Source organism: Hemiscyllium ocellatum, chromosome 51 (genome assembly GCF_020745735.1).
Source record: "Hemiscyllium ocellatum isolate sHemOce1 chromosome 51, sHemOce1.pat.X.cur, whole genome shotgun sequence".
NCBI lineage: Eukaryota > Metazoa > Chordata > Chondrichthyes > Orectolobiformes > Hemiscylliidae > Hemiscyllium > Hemiscyllium ocellatum.
In genome coordinates, this window is record NC_083451.1 from 2,693,587 (window position 1) to 2,707,682 (window position 14,096).

Genomic DNA, 14,096 nt, shown 5'->3' on the forward strand with positions numbered 1-14,096 from the left:
CCACCAGACCACCCAAAGCAATGGTTGTTGAATCAATGTCTCACCTTGAGGACAGTTTGGAACCAGCCACCAGAGTATTGGCATTAAATTGGTTTGAAGCAAGGGAACATGCAAATGGAATCAAATTGTTTTTACACTTTGCATTCTACACCCATTGACATAAGATTTGGGTAGACGTGCAGTGGTTCATTTGGTCAACATGATTGTTTTGCAAGATGTAAATGTCTGGCTGACTCTAAAGAAGGAGTGGCCCAACAGGGACAGTGACATAAATTGAGGGCTGAAGGGCAGAGTCATTAACTGGTTCAGAGAAGAGGTGGTTCAGGTTGGTGAAAAGTTTTTATGCCTCTCTGTCTGTTTCTCTTCACTTGGCTCTCTCTCTTTTTCTCTCTCACTGTCTCCCACTCTGCCTCTCTCTCGCTGTCATTGTCCCTCTTTCTGTCTCAGTGCCTCTCTCCGTCTATCTCATTCTCTTTCACTGATTCTCCCTCTCTCACACTCTGTCTGTCTATTTCTTACGCTCTTTCTCTTCCTCTCACACTGTATCTTTCTCTCTCAATGTCTCTCTCTCGCTCTCACTGTCTCTGTCACTCTTCTCTCTCACTGTTTTGTTGTCTCCCTCAATTAATCTCTCTCACAATCTCTCTCTGTTCCTTTTTCTTGCTCGTTCCCCCGCTCTCTCTCTCATATGTCCCTGTGTACTCTGCTTCTGAATTCCTCTCTCTCTCTCTCTGTCCTTCAGTATGTCTCTTCTCTCTCTCTCTCTTTTAAACTGTCTCTGTCTTAAACTGTCTCTCTCTCACACTATTGATCTCACTCTGTCCCTCTTTCTCATTCTTTCTGTGTCTCTCTCATTGTTTCTCTCTCTCTTGTGCTTTCTTTCCCTCTCACTCTTTCAGCCGCAGTAACTCTCCCTCTCTCTGTCTAACTAACTCTAACTTCCTCATTCTCTGTCTCCCTCTCTCTCCCTCACTGTATCTCTCCCACTGTCTTTCTCTCTCAGTGACTCTCTCTCTGTCACAGTCTCCCACTCTCTCTGAATCTCTCACTGTCTCTGTCACTAACCCTCCCTCACACTGTCTTGCTTTCTCCCTCAGGTTATCTCTCTTTGACACTCATGCTGTCTCTCTCTCCCTCTCTCACTGACTCTTTCTGTTCCTCATTCTTACTTCCCCTCTCTCTCATGTCTTTCACTGTCTCTCTCTCTCTCTGACTCTTTCAGTTCCTCATTCTTCCTTCAGCCCCCACCCCCCATGTCTCTCTAACTTTCTCTCCTTCTGTATCTCTCTCTGTTTCTACTCTGTCTCTGACTCGCTCTATCTCTCACTCTCTCTGTCATTACCTCTCTCTCACAGTCTCTCTCTCTCATTTTTGATTTCTTGCTGTCGCTCTCTCTGTCTGTATTTCTTGTCCTTTCACCATCTATGTCTCTCTCACTCTTTCTTTTTTCTGCCTCTCTCTCTTCCTCTAGCGCCCTCACTGTCTCTTTCTCTCTTTCTGCCTCTTAGTCGCACACTAACTTCCTCTCTCGCACACATATTCTTTGTCTCTATCTGTCTCTCACTCCCTTTCTCACTCTTTCCTTCTCTGCCTCTCAGACTTCGTTTTTTCTGTCTGCCACTGTCTCTGTCTCACCTCTTCTCTCTCTGTTCTTCTTTCCCACTCTGCATCTTTGATTGTCTGTCTCTCTCTGTCACACACACACACAAACTGTTTCTCTCATTGTCTGTGTCTGTGTCTCTTTCTCTCACTGTTTCTCTACGTCTGTCTGGTTTTCTCTCTCACTCTGTCAGCCCGCCTCTCTCTCTTCCCCTCACTCCCCCCCCCCCCCACCCACCACCACCACCACCCAGCCCATTTGTCTCTCTCTATCTGAAGCAGGTTGCTGAAGGCATAACATTATATTTATAATTACTGGGTTTCACAAGGTAATGTAAGAGGAGTGTGTAAAAGGTCCTGTTTGAACCAATTAATTCTAATTCTTCAAGCACAATATTTGGATAGATGGTAAATGATATTTTCCAGCTGTATTGTGGGTAGGGTGGTGCACACCAGTGTGATCGATACCAACAACACTCAGAGAAAATGCCTGCAGGTCAAGGAACATCAGCTCTGTGCTAATGTAATGGAGTCTGAACTTCGATCATTCTGATGTCTCATTGAGGGGGTGATTATCTGGACATTGTGTTCCAGGAGGCAGAAGCATATGCTTGGATTTGCACTTTGGAAGTATCTGTGCTCAGAGATAGTACGGTGTCTGGAGGGAAGTGCAGTTTTCGAACCTCTGAGGTAGCAGTGGAAAAACCTCAGCTTTTGCACTTTGGTGTATTCACTGGCTAAATCAACCTTTATTATCCACCCCTAACCACCTTTGTAATGAATATGGTGAATCGCGAATTAATGGCAGCATTTGTGGGAAGACACCAGAGTTAATGCTTCCAATCTGTTGACCCTTCATCAGAACTGATAGCAGCAGGGAATAAGGGGTATTTATGGTGAAGAATGGGTTGGGTGTGCTGCGGGGAGAAAGGGGAGATCTGATTGGATAGATGGAGATGAAGCCCAGAGGGAGAGAGAGAGAGAGAGAGAGATGTGTGTGATAACATGCGCATTTAAGAGGGATTGGTTCTGTTCTGTTTCTTTTCAAGAGATGTGTTGTAAACACGAGGGTGGGATGTCTTCTCCATGGAAAGCAGAGTAAGTAGCTTTTATTTTGTTACAGACCAGGCCAGAACTCCTCAAAATGTTTTAAGAAGGTAGCCGAGACCCTAACTTCATCCTGTTTTAAAGGCAGATGTGAAGTGGATATTCCCGGTGAAAAGCAATTGCTCAAATAACTGAGCTTTAAGCAAAACAGAATTTATTTAAATCCTACAGTTGAAACACAAACTAAACAAAACGGAATTTAAAATAACCGAACTATGGAAAACATTAACCGACACAATACAGTAACTCCTACTAGGTAACTAGTCCAGTACAGCAACACTTCGTTAACACACCCCTTGGCAAAAAGGTAAATTGCAGCACAGCTTCTTACAGAGAGGAAGGAATAACTTCCAAAGCGATTTCAGAGAGAAAGGCAATCAGGAATCATCTGCCGAAGTTTTCAATCTTCCCTGGAATCCATCATCTTCAGACTGCCTGCTAAACAAACTCGAAAAAAAAACCCTGAGCTGAGAGAACTGGCCACTTCCCAGCCGTTGTTAAACTCGGCTCTTTCCAGACCCATCAACACCTCTGCCTTTAAGACGTCTCGTGAAAAACAACCCGAGGACACAACGACCTTGTGAAAGTGAGGGCAGTGTCACAGTTTAAGGGAAAGGACAGAAGCATGAATGAGCCTCATGCACAGACCCCGGATTTTAGGGGTTGCTTTCAGTTGTTGAAGTTGGGGGTTTTGGAATTGAAGCTGCCAGATACAGGTCTCCCTCTCTCCCTGCTGCCAGATTCCTGCTGTTACTGTTCCTTCTCCTGGACTAGAATCTGCTTGATTTGCCTTGTCCAAGGCTGCATTTATGTGATGTTGCTGTGCTAGGACGCTGATGAGTATTAGTTAAATAATACATTATTTTGTTAAGTATTTCGACAGAATTAAAATGAGCCATTTTTTTGTTTTGCAGTTTTTCTAACTGTGGTTAAGAACGAAGTGTCTTTTGCTTAAATCCGATGAGATTGACCACTCAAATCCGGAATGAAGCACCTTAAACTAGCCTTAAAATAAGACAACAGTTACGGTCTAGGCTATCTCCTTGATAGTCTTCAGGGCATTTGGTCTGTTCCATAAAATACGAAAGGGCTGGGTAAACAAGGAGATAACGGAGAGCAGGCCAGGATAGAAGAAAAGTTGAATATGTGATAATAGATGCTAGGAATAGGAGAGAATGGGCAATGAAACAAAGGGTGATCTTCCCATCAGCCCTGCTCCATCTTCCGATATGATTCTGGCTGATCCTTTATCACGCAGTCACATACCTGTTCTTTTCTCAGACCCACTGACACTGTTAGCTCCTGGAAATCAATATGTTTCTTTCTTTAAAAAAAAACAGTGACTTTTGCGGTAGAGGTCTCCAGATGGTCACCATTGTCTGAGTGAAGACATTTCTCAGCATCTCAGTCAGAAATGGTGTCCCGTGTATATGCTGTGACCCTGGCCCCTTTCTCTGGATTCCCAGGCCGGGGAAACATCATCATTGCATCCTGAGCCCTGTCAGAATCCTATACACATCAGTGAGAGACTTCACCTTCTGATACCATCCACTGAATGCCGGCCCACCCAACCCCAACACTCCTCATAGGACCAACCTGGTACAGCAACAATTATTCTGATAAACCCTTACTGCTGTCCCCTCGCAGTAGGTATCAATTTCCATAGGTACTTGAATCAACAATGTACAAAATACTCCAGCTGTGGTCTCACCAACTGTATAAGCTTTCAAGCTGTACTGAAATCCACAGCCAATGAAGGCCAACATGCCGTTTGTCTTTCTAACATGTTGCTATCCAGCTGCACCTTCATTTTGAATTTCAGTGACCTCTGGAAAAAGACGTCCATAGATTCATACAGCATGGAAACGGACCCTTCGGTGCAATGTGTCCATACTCATCAGGTTTCCCAAACTAACCTAGTTCCATTGTGCTGCATTTGGCCCATATCTCTCTGAACATTTCCTATCCATGTATCTGTCCAATTGTCTTTTAAATGCTGTCACTGTACATGCATCTCCCTCTTCCTCTGGCAGTTCAATCCACACACGAACTACCCTCTGTGTAACAATGTTGCCCCTCAGGTCCCTTTTAAATCTCTCTCCTCTCATCTAAACACGCTGCCCTCCAGTTATGAACTCCCCATCTTCAGAAAAAGACCGTTGCTATTTACCTCATCTACGCCGCTCATGATTTTTCAACCTCTCTAAGGTCACCCCTCAAACCTCGTACATTCCAGTGAACAAATGTCCCAGCCTATCCCTCCTCTCCTTATGGACGCCAATATTGCTCCATTCAATCACTATTTGAATAATACTCTACAAATATGTATCTTATTTCCCATTGACGTGGACAATTTCCCATTTGCACCTTCCATGTGTTCCCCAATTTACTGAAATTGTTCATATTATTCTGAAGCCCTCTTACCTCCTGTCACAATGATGCACAAGTTTGAATTGTCATCAAACCTGGATATTTTATTCTTGATTCACCCATCCAAATTGGTGATATGTGTTGTGCTTAACTGGACCTGCACCAGAGTCAGTTTGTGATCAGTGGGAACGTCAGGCAGCATCCAAGGAGCAGGAGAATCGACGTTTCGGGCATGAGCCCTTCTTCAGGAATCAGGATTCCTGAAGAAGGGCTCATGCCCGAAACGTCGATTCTCCTGCTCCTTGGATGCTGCCTGGCCTGCTGCCCTTTTTCAGAAACACATTTTCAGCTCTGATCTCCAGCATCTGCAGTCCTCACTTTCTCCTATAATACAGGGAACCTGTGCAATATCCTGTGGGATGATTCGATCCTTTAAAGGTTCCATATAAGTGCACATTGTTTTGGACATTTTCAAGGTCCTGTTGTATTTGGAGTCTGAGAACACATCTCCTCCAAGAGAGCTGTGGGCCTGTTGCACCTATTCCGAAAGTTTGGCTATACTCCATAATTCCTGGAAGAAACTCCAATCTTCACCTGCAAATTGTACCCATGGGAGGTAACCAGACCTTCTGCTTAATTAATGGCAAACACCACCCAGGACGATAGAGACAGTTTCTGTTTGCCAACATATGTGTCCCTGCATATCTTTCACGCTCTTGCCAATGCAGTTATGAATTGAACAAGTTTTTCTTTCATCCTTTCCAGTTTTAAAGGGTGCTGACCAATCCGAAAAATGCGGACACTCTGCCTTTTCCTGTTGGTGCTGCTCACAATCCCCATGTCAGATGCGGCTGTACTGGATAACCATGCCGTGACTGGCATTTTTAAATGGTAAGTGTCAGTGAAACAGATCTTACCTGACCAGGGGGCATGGTTAGCACTGCTGCCTCACAGCGCTAGAGTCCTGGGTTCAATTCCCGCCTCAGGCGACTGACTGGAGTTTGCACATTCTCCCAGTGTCTGCGTGGGTTCCCTCCGGGTGCTACGGTTTTCTCCCAAAGCTCAAAGATGGACAGGTTCGGTGATCTGGCCTTGCTAAATTGCCAGTCGTATTAGGTGAAGGGGAAAATGTGGGTGGGTTGCGCCCCGACCGGGTCGGTGTGGACTTGTTGGGCTGAAGGGCCTGTTTCCACACTGTAAGTAATCTAAAAAAAAGCTGTTGGGGGGAGGGGGGCTGTACATCACTAAGAGTGAAATTGATAGCATCCGCTGACCCTGAAATAAAGGAGACAGTGTAATACATCGAAGTGAGGTTTGGAGAAAATGCTCAAATCCCACGCACAGGCAACATTTTACTGTTTACTGAATCGCCTCACCTCTCAGTTTCACTTTGTCTCCCTCCGTCTCCTTCACTTATTATTCCAATTTCCTGTCAGTCACAATTCTTTGTTTTCTCTCTGTCCCTTTCTTCTGTTCCCTTGCTTTCTAGTTGCTCCACACCTTGTCCTTATTTCCCAAACATTTTCTGTTTTCCAATTCTTCCAGGATTCTCTCTACCTCCAGTTCTAGTTCACTGCTCCTGTAGCCTTCATTGTCTCTCTCCTTCTCCCTCCCCATCTCTCTTTGTTAGAAACGTATGGCAATACGTTTCCCATCAATACGTATGGCATGGAGCATCGAGTAGTGCATCAGTCAAAGGACCTTATGATGAAGGTACAGTGAGTTATCAAGAAGGCTTGTGGCATTCTGTGATTCATTGCACGAGGTTTTGTATAAAAATAAGTAGCAATGTTCTGCTTTCTGTCGCATCACTCTGTCTTTAAACCTGACACAGATCCCAGAATTTACTACAACACTGAGATAGGGGTACAAAATGAAGCAACATTGACCTTCCCATGCAAGAATTTGAAATGTGAATTCCTTTTCATTAATATGATGGGCATTGTTCCATGTAACACATCTCAAACAGGGCCCACTGGCACTGCACAGAGAATGTTTAACCTGAAGTCCGTCCCTTGACTCACACCCTGACTTCAGGGCATTTGGTCTGTTCCATAAAATACGAAAGGGCTGGCTAAACAAGGAGATAACGGAGAGCAGGCCAGGATAGAAGAAAAGTTGAATATGTGTTAATAGATGCTAAGAATAGGAGAGAATGGGCAATGAAACAAAGGGTGACCTTCCCATCAGCCCTGCTCCATCTTCCGATATGATTCTGGCTGATCCTTTATCACCTGTTCTTTTCTCAGACCCACTGACACTGTTAGCTCCTGGAAATCAATATATTTCTTTCTTTAAAAAAAAACAGTGACTTTTGCGGTAGAGGTCTCCAGATGGTCACCATTGTCTGAGTGAAGACATTTCTCAGCATCTCAGTCAGAAATGGTGTCCCGTGTATATGCTGTGACCCTGGCCCCTTTCTCTGGATTCCCAGGCCGGGGAAACATCATCATTGCATCCTGAGCCCTGTCAGAATCCTATACACATCAGTGAGAGACTTCACCTTCTGATACCATCCACTGAATGCCGGCCCACCCAACCCCAACACTCCTCATAGGACCAACCTTGTACAGCAACAATTATTCTGATAAACCCTTACTGCTATCCCCTCGCAGTAGGTATCAATTTCCATAGGTACTTGAATCAACAATGTACAAAATACTCCAGCTGTGGTCTCACCAACTGTATAAGCTTTCAAGTTGTACTGAAATCCACAGCCAATGAAGGCCAACATGCCGTTTGTCTTTCTAACATGTTGCTATCCAGCTGCACCTTCATTTTGAATTTCAGTGACCTCTGGAAAAAGACGTCCATAGATTCATACAGCATGGAAACGGACCCTTCGGTGCAATGTGTCCATACTCATCAGGTTTCCCAAACTAACCTAGTTCCATTGTGCTGCATTTGGCCCATATCTCTCTGAACATTTCCTATCCATGTACCTGTCCAATTGTCTTTTAAATGCTGTCACTGTACATGCATCTCCCTCTTCCTCTGGCAGTTCAACCCACACACGAACTACCCACTGTGTAACAATGTTGCCCCTCAGGTCCCTTTTAAATCTCTCTCCTCTCACCTAAACACTCTGCCCTCCAGTTATGAACTCCCCATCTTCAGAAAAAGACCATTGCTATTTACCTCATCTACGCCGCTCATGATTTTTCAACCTCTCTAAGGTCACCCCTCAAACCTCGTACATTCCAGTGAACAAATGTCCCAGCCTATCCCTCCTCTCCTTATGGACGCCAATATTGCTCCATTCAATCACTATTTGAATAATACTCTACAAATATGTATCTTATTTCCTATTGACGTGGACAATTTCCCATTTGCACCTTCCATGTGTTCCCCCATTTACTGAAATTGTTCATATTCTGAAGCCCTCTTACCTCCTGTCACAATGATGCACAAGTTTGAATTGTCATCACAGAGAATGTTTCACCTGAAGTCCGTCCCTTGACTCACACCCTGACTTTACCCATTTCAGTTTCCGCTTGGTGCTGGGCACTGGGCATCTGATTATGGGAAAGAACACTTCGCCTTCCTGGTGGCTTTACCTGCTTCCCAGTGCGGAAACTCCAATAGATATATAGACTTGAACACCAGCATATCAACACATCCTTTCATTACCTCCGATGTGAACTATTTCCAAAACTACCCAGGTAGAAATTACCTCGCTGTCTTCCCGAACAACAGCAGTAGTTGCCCAGAAAGTAAGTTGCTGAACCCCGCCCAGATCAACGGGAACCGCACCGCAGCTCAGCTTTTCCAAACTCTGCTGAATAACAGAACCCAGCACAATAACCAGCTAATGGGCTGTATCATTCTCTACACCACCTACAGCCCATGTCTAGATCAATGCTTCAGTAACACGGGGAATTGTCAGTTCATCCATGCCTTGCAAAAATCCCCATTTCCGGACATATGGACTGAACCAGACATTCACAAGTATTTTGTCTTCAGTAAAATATTTGCACACGATGCAGATCAGAGGTGACACCAGGAAATCCGAGAAAAGCTGGCTGCAGTAGAGAATACCGGGTTTCATGTCAGAAGGTGTGCTATAGAATACCCAATCAGGTGTAAAGAATGCTCCGCTCCAGAATACTGCATCGAACAGACTCCAAGAATTGACTTAACATACTAAGGGATTTGGGAATTTCTGTAAATGGGTGGAGTGCGTATTCAAATACATCTATCACATTTCAAAACAATATAAAAATCCAAATTTACCAACATATCCTTTCTGCTTAACATTCAATGAATCAAATGAGATGTCATCAGAGAATAAAAGTCAGTTATCAACTCAATAAATTCAAGAATCCCTCACAGTCAAAATCAATTCCATTCACAACCTCTTTTTCCTGTCCAACAACACATCTGCAAATGCAACCCAATACTGGTCCCAAATTTTCAGTATCAGTCTTATTCTAACCCTGCTGCTCACTGCAGACAGAGATAGAACATAGATACAAAATGTTTGAGAGACTGAACAAGCTTACAGAGATAGGGTGTGTTAGAACATTAGAACATTTCAGCGCAGTACTGGCTCGATATTTTGCCGACGTGTGAAATCAATCTGAAGCCCATCTAACCTACACTATTCCATTATCATCCATATGTTTATCCAGTGACCATTTAAATGCCCTTAAAGTTAGTGAGTCCTGTACTGATGTAGGCAAGGCATTGCATGCCCGTTGTACTCTCTGAGTAAAGAATCTATCTCTAATATCTGTCCTATATGTATCACCCTCTCAGTTTAAACTATGCCCCCTCGTGCTAGCAATCACCTTCCGAAGAAAAAGGTTCTCACTGTCTGTCTTATTTATTCCTCTGATCATCTTGTGTGCCTCCGTCAAGTCACCTTTTAACCTTTTTGTTCTCTAAGGAAAACAGCATTAAGTCCCTAAGCTTTCTTCATAAGACCTACCCTCCGTATCAGACCACATCCTGGTAAATCTCCTTTAAAACCTTTCCAAAGCTTCCACATCCTTCCTATAATGCAATGACCAGGACTATGCACAATAACTCCAAGTGTGGCCACACCAGAGTTTTGTACAGCTGCAACATGACTTCATGGCTCCAAAACTCAATCCCTCTACCAATAAAACCTAACACATCATATGCCATCTTAACAATCCTTTAACCCGGGTGGAAATTTTCAGGGCTCTAACATGGACACCGAGATCTATCTCCTCACCCACACTACCAAGTATTTTACCATTAGCACATTACTCTGTATTCCTGTTACTCAATCCAAAGTGGATCACCTCACACTTTTCTGCATTAAACTCCATTTTCCACTTCCCAGCCCAGCTCTGCAGCCTATCTATGTCTCACTGTAATCTACAACATACTTTGGCACAACTCCACCAACCTTAAGGGCATCTGCAAGTGTACTAACTCATCATTCTATGCCATCATGCAGGTCATTTATAAAACTGATAAACAGTAGTGACACCAAAACAGATCCTTGCAGTACACCACTAGTAACTGAACTCCAGGATGAAACAATTCCCATCAACCACCACCCTCTTCTTCCAGCCAGCCAATTAATGATCCAAACCACTAGATCACTCTCAATCCCATGCCTCCGTATTTTCTGTGATAGCCTACCGTAGATAATCTTATCAAACGCTTTACTGAAACTGAGATGTTGGACAACAGTACAGTAGCGCCTCGACTTACGAACTTAATCCATTCTGGGACCCAGTTCGTGAACTGAATCAATTTTTTCCATTGCTCGCATAGCATAAGAATGCTAGGACGGTCGTTCACAGCGCACGTGCCAAAGATGAACTGATTGAGATCATGCGGGGCCCGAGAGCTTTTGCGTTCAACAAGCACGTAGCAAAGCAAAATAATGAAACCACATGGTCGCACACGGGCTTTTTGCATTCGTACCTTGAATTTTGTATGTACGTTGAAGCAAGATTTTACGTACAATCCTGTTCGTAAACAGGATTTGTTTGTGAATGGGGTTGTTCGTATGTCGAGGCGCTACTGTACTTGAAAAGGTTCAGAAAAAATTTTCAAGGATGCTGCCAGGGTTGCAGGGTTTAAGCTATAGGGAGAGGATGAATAGACTGTATTCAATATGAGTCTAGATTAGAGTAGTGCTGGAACAACACAGTTCAGGCAGCATCTGAGGACCTGCTGTGCTTTTCCAGCACCACTCAAAACTAGACTCTGGTTTCCAGCATCTGCAGTCCTTGTTTTTACCCTGTGTTCAATGTGATCTAACCTTGATCTAACAGTCTACGGGTGAGCAGTAGAGGAACCTTGACTAACCTCTGACTGATGCTCATGTAGATCATATTCACTGCTCTTTAAAGGCATCTGAATGAGTATGTGACTAAGAGGGGTTTAGAAGAATATGAGCTAAATGCTGGAAATGGGACTAGATTTATTTAGGATAGCTGGTTGGCATGGCTGTGTTGGACAGAAGGGTCAGTTTCCGTGCTGTATATCTCTGTGTCTCTATGCCTGTGACTCTAAAAGGAAGGGTATGCAGTAATGTTTAAACCCAGTGCTGGAGATGGATGTGAAGAAATCTGCACTGAGGCTTGTGGCCTTCTCCAGGTCCCCCTCTATTTACACATGAACTGTCCTTGACTTTATCACTGCCTCATTCAGAGACCGCATCTCTGACATTGACCCTTCTCATCTGTCAGCCAGGGCTCCCTGCTTGGTCCAGATTAACAGCCCCAATCAGGGAACTCATATTCTATGAGGTCCAGCTGGCTGTCCTGGTCACAACCATTGGAATTCATATTTCCCCTGGAAATAAAGCACACACTAAAGAGAAACAGTTACATACCCGGGAAAAAGGAAGGGGTAAGGCCATACTGGAAAGGAAATGGAGTCACACATTTGAGGTGACCCATAGAGTGGAAGAAAATATAATGGGAAGGAGACCAGTAAAGACAGATTTAATCGCCTGAATGAAGTATTTCCTTTGTGAAATGGATTAAGAGTTTTGGTGCAGAGCATGCCTTCAATTTCCCTTTAATTGATCTGCAGTTTCTGTATCATTTCCAAATGTTCTCTCTCCAATGTTGTACTATTGGAATGGTTTGAACAGCAGAGATATCATTTCTTTGCACAGCTGTATTCAATGAAATGAGTTGCATGCAGAACTACACGTGATTCTTTTGATTTTAATTTATACACATAAAATAAAGTTAATCTCACCATTGAACAGCAATCTGCTTGCAGATGTATGATTTATCTCATTCACCCGCCACTTATTCCTGTCAATGAGTTATGTTTCTGTTTTGTGAAGAAATATGAACGAGCTGGAAGAGTAACGGCAGCGTCCATTGTGGGGGTTCCCGAACATTGCAGCTGGATGGTGGGTTCAGGGAGGGGGTTGGGGTTCACAAAAACTAGTCAGGAGGGAAAGGGAAAGACAAGTGGTATACGTGGGCACACTGAGACAGTGAGGAGAATGAAATGTGGCCTGGAGAGATCTCTGGCTGCATTCTCAAACGCAGGGGCTAATTGGAAGGGGACACAAAGGATTGACTCAAAGGAAGTAAGGATGAGGCTAGGCTGACTGTGAAACAGGCAACAGACACTGGTAGAAGGGTGAACAATACAGGCTCACCGTGAGACTGTTTCCAGTCACCATATAGTTTCTGGGACAAACGTTGACTGAGCCTGGAGGATCATCATCTCAGTGAATGATGCTCTTTAGTCTGCCAAGAACTTGTTGGTCTTCCAGAGCGAGGAGTTGACCCTGACTGAGTATTGCAGACTGACACATCCTAATGTCCAGGACTACGTGCTGAGGGATGGACTACAGCTTGGGGCGACTGCTGCCAAGGTGCAGTGGGGGGTAAGACCATTGTCTGAGATCTTCCTGCTGAAGGGAAATGGGGGTCCGTTCAGTTATCGGACCCTCCCAGTGTCTCCCATATATATAATGACGTACGTGTAAGCGACATTTTTTGGGTTTTTGGTTTGTCCAAAGTCCAATGTTTGTTTACTTGAATAGAATATTCTTTGTTGGATATCACGTGACAATAAAGGATATTGCAACTGGAAAGGACCAAATTCCATTTGTGCCTATGTATATACAGAAAGATATTTTTGATGAATCAAATATAATTTTGAAATTTAAAAAGAAAAAGACAAGCTCAGTGTTAGATTGTTCACAATCACCATGTAGTAACTGAATGGCGTGCAGATGAGGCCAGACTCTCAATGAGACTGTTTACAGTCACCATATCGTAACTGGGTGGTGCGTCAATGAGACTAGTTTCACTGAGAGACTGTTTTACACTGACATTATACTGACTTGGAGGTGTGTAACCGAGGCCACACTCAGTGTGAGACTGTTTACAGACACAGTACAGTTACACAGAGGTGTGCAGATGAGGGCAGGTTCACTGTCAGACCCTTTACAGTCAGTGTATAGTTACTGGGAGGTGTGAAGATCAGGCCAGAATCACTGTGAGACTCCTTACAGTCAGTGTATAGTTACTTGGAGGCGTGGAGATCAGGCTAGCCTCAGTGTAAGACAAAAACAGAAATTGCTGGAAAAGATCAGCAGATTTGGCAGCATCTGAGAAGAAACATCTGAATTAATGTTTCAGGTCCGATGACGCCGCGAGGGGGAGGATGGACCGAGACGGCGACACAGCCGTGACAGACCGCAAGGAGGAAGAGGAACAGAGTCGCGGCCGCAACATGCTACGAGTGGGGTGGAGGGTGAGGGGAGGGATGGGGTGTCATGTATAAGTCGTGCCCTGGTTTGCCTAACCAGAATACGACACATCACATTCATCTCAATTAAATTCCATCTGCCGCTCCTCAGCCTATTGTCCTGTTGTACTGTCAGACAACCTTCTTCACTGTTCAACACACCACCAATTTTGCTGCTATCTGCAAACCTATATTCACATACAAACCATTTTTATAAATGACAAAAAGCAGTGGAACCTGAACTGATCCTGGTCACAGGCCTCCAGTCTGGAAAATAACCCTCTATCACCATTCTCTTTCTCAGGAAAATA

The 14,096-nt window shown here is 44.1% G+C and overlaps 1 long non-coding RNA gene across 1 annotated transcript; it reads left to right on the forward strand.

The window, feature by feature from the left end:
- The first annotated feature begins 275 nt into the window (after positions 1-275).
- On the forward strand, positions 276-13,778 carry LOC132805673 (uncharacterized). The gene is made up of 3 exons (XR_009640946.1): positions 276-325; positions 5,842-5,967; positions 13,677-13,778. It is a non-coding gene; the product is annotated as an uncharacterized LOC132805673 (long non-coding RNA).
- Positions 13,779-14,096: the final 318 nt, after the last annotated feature.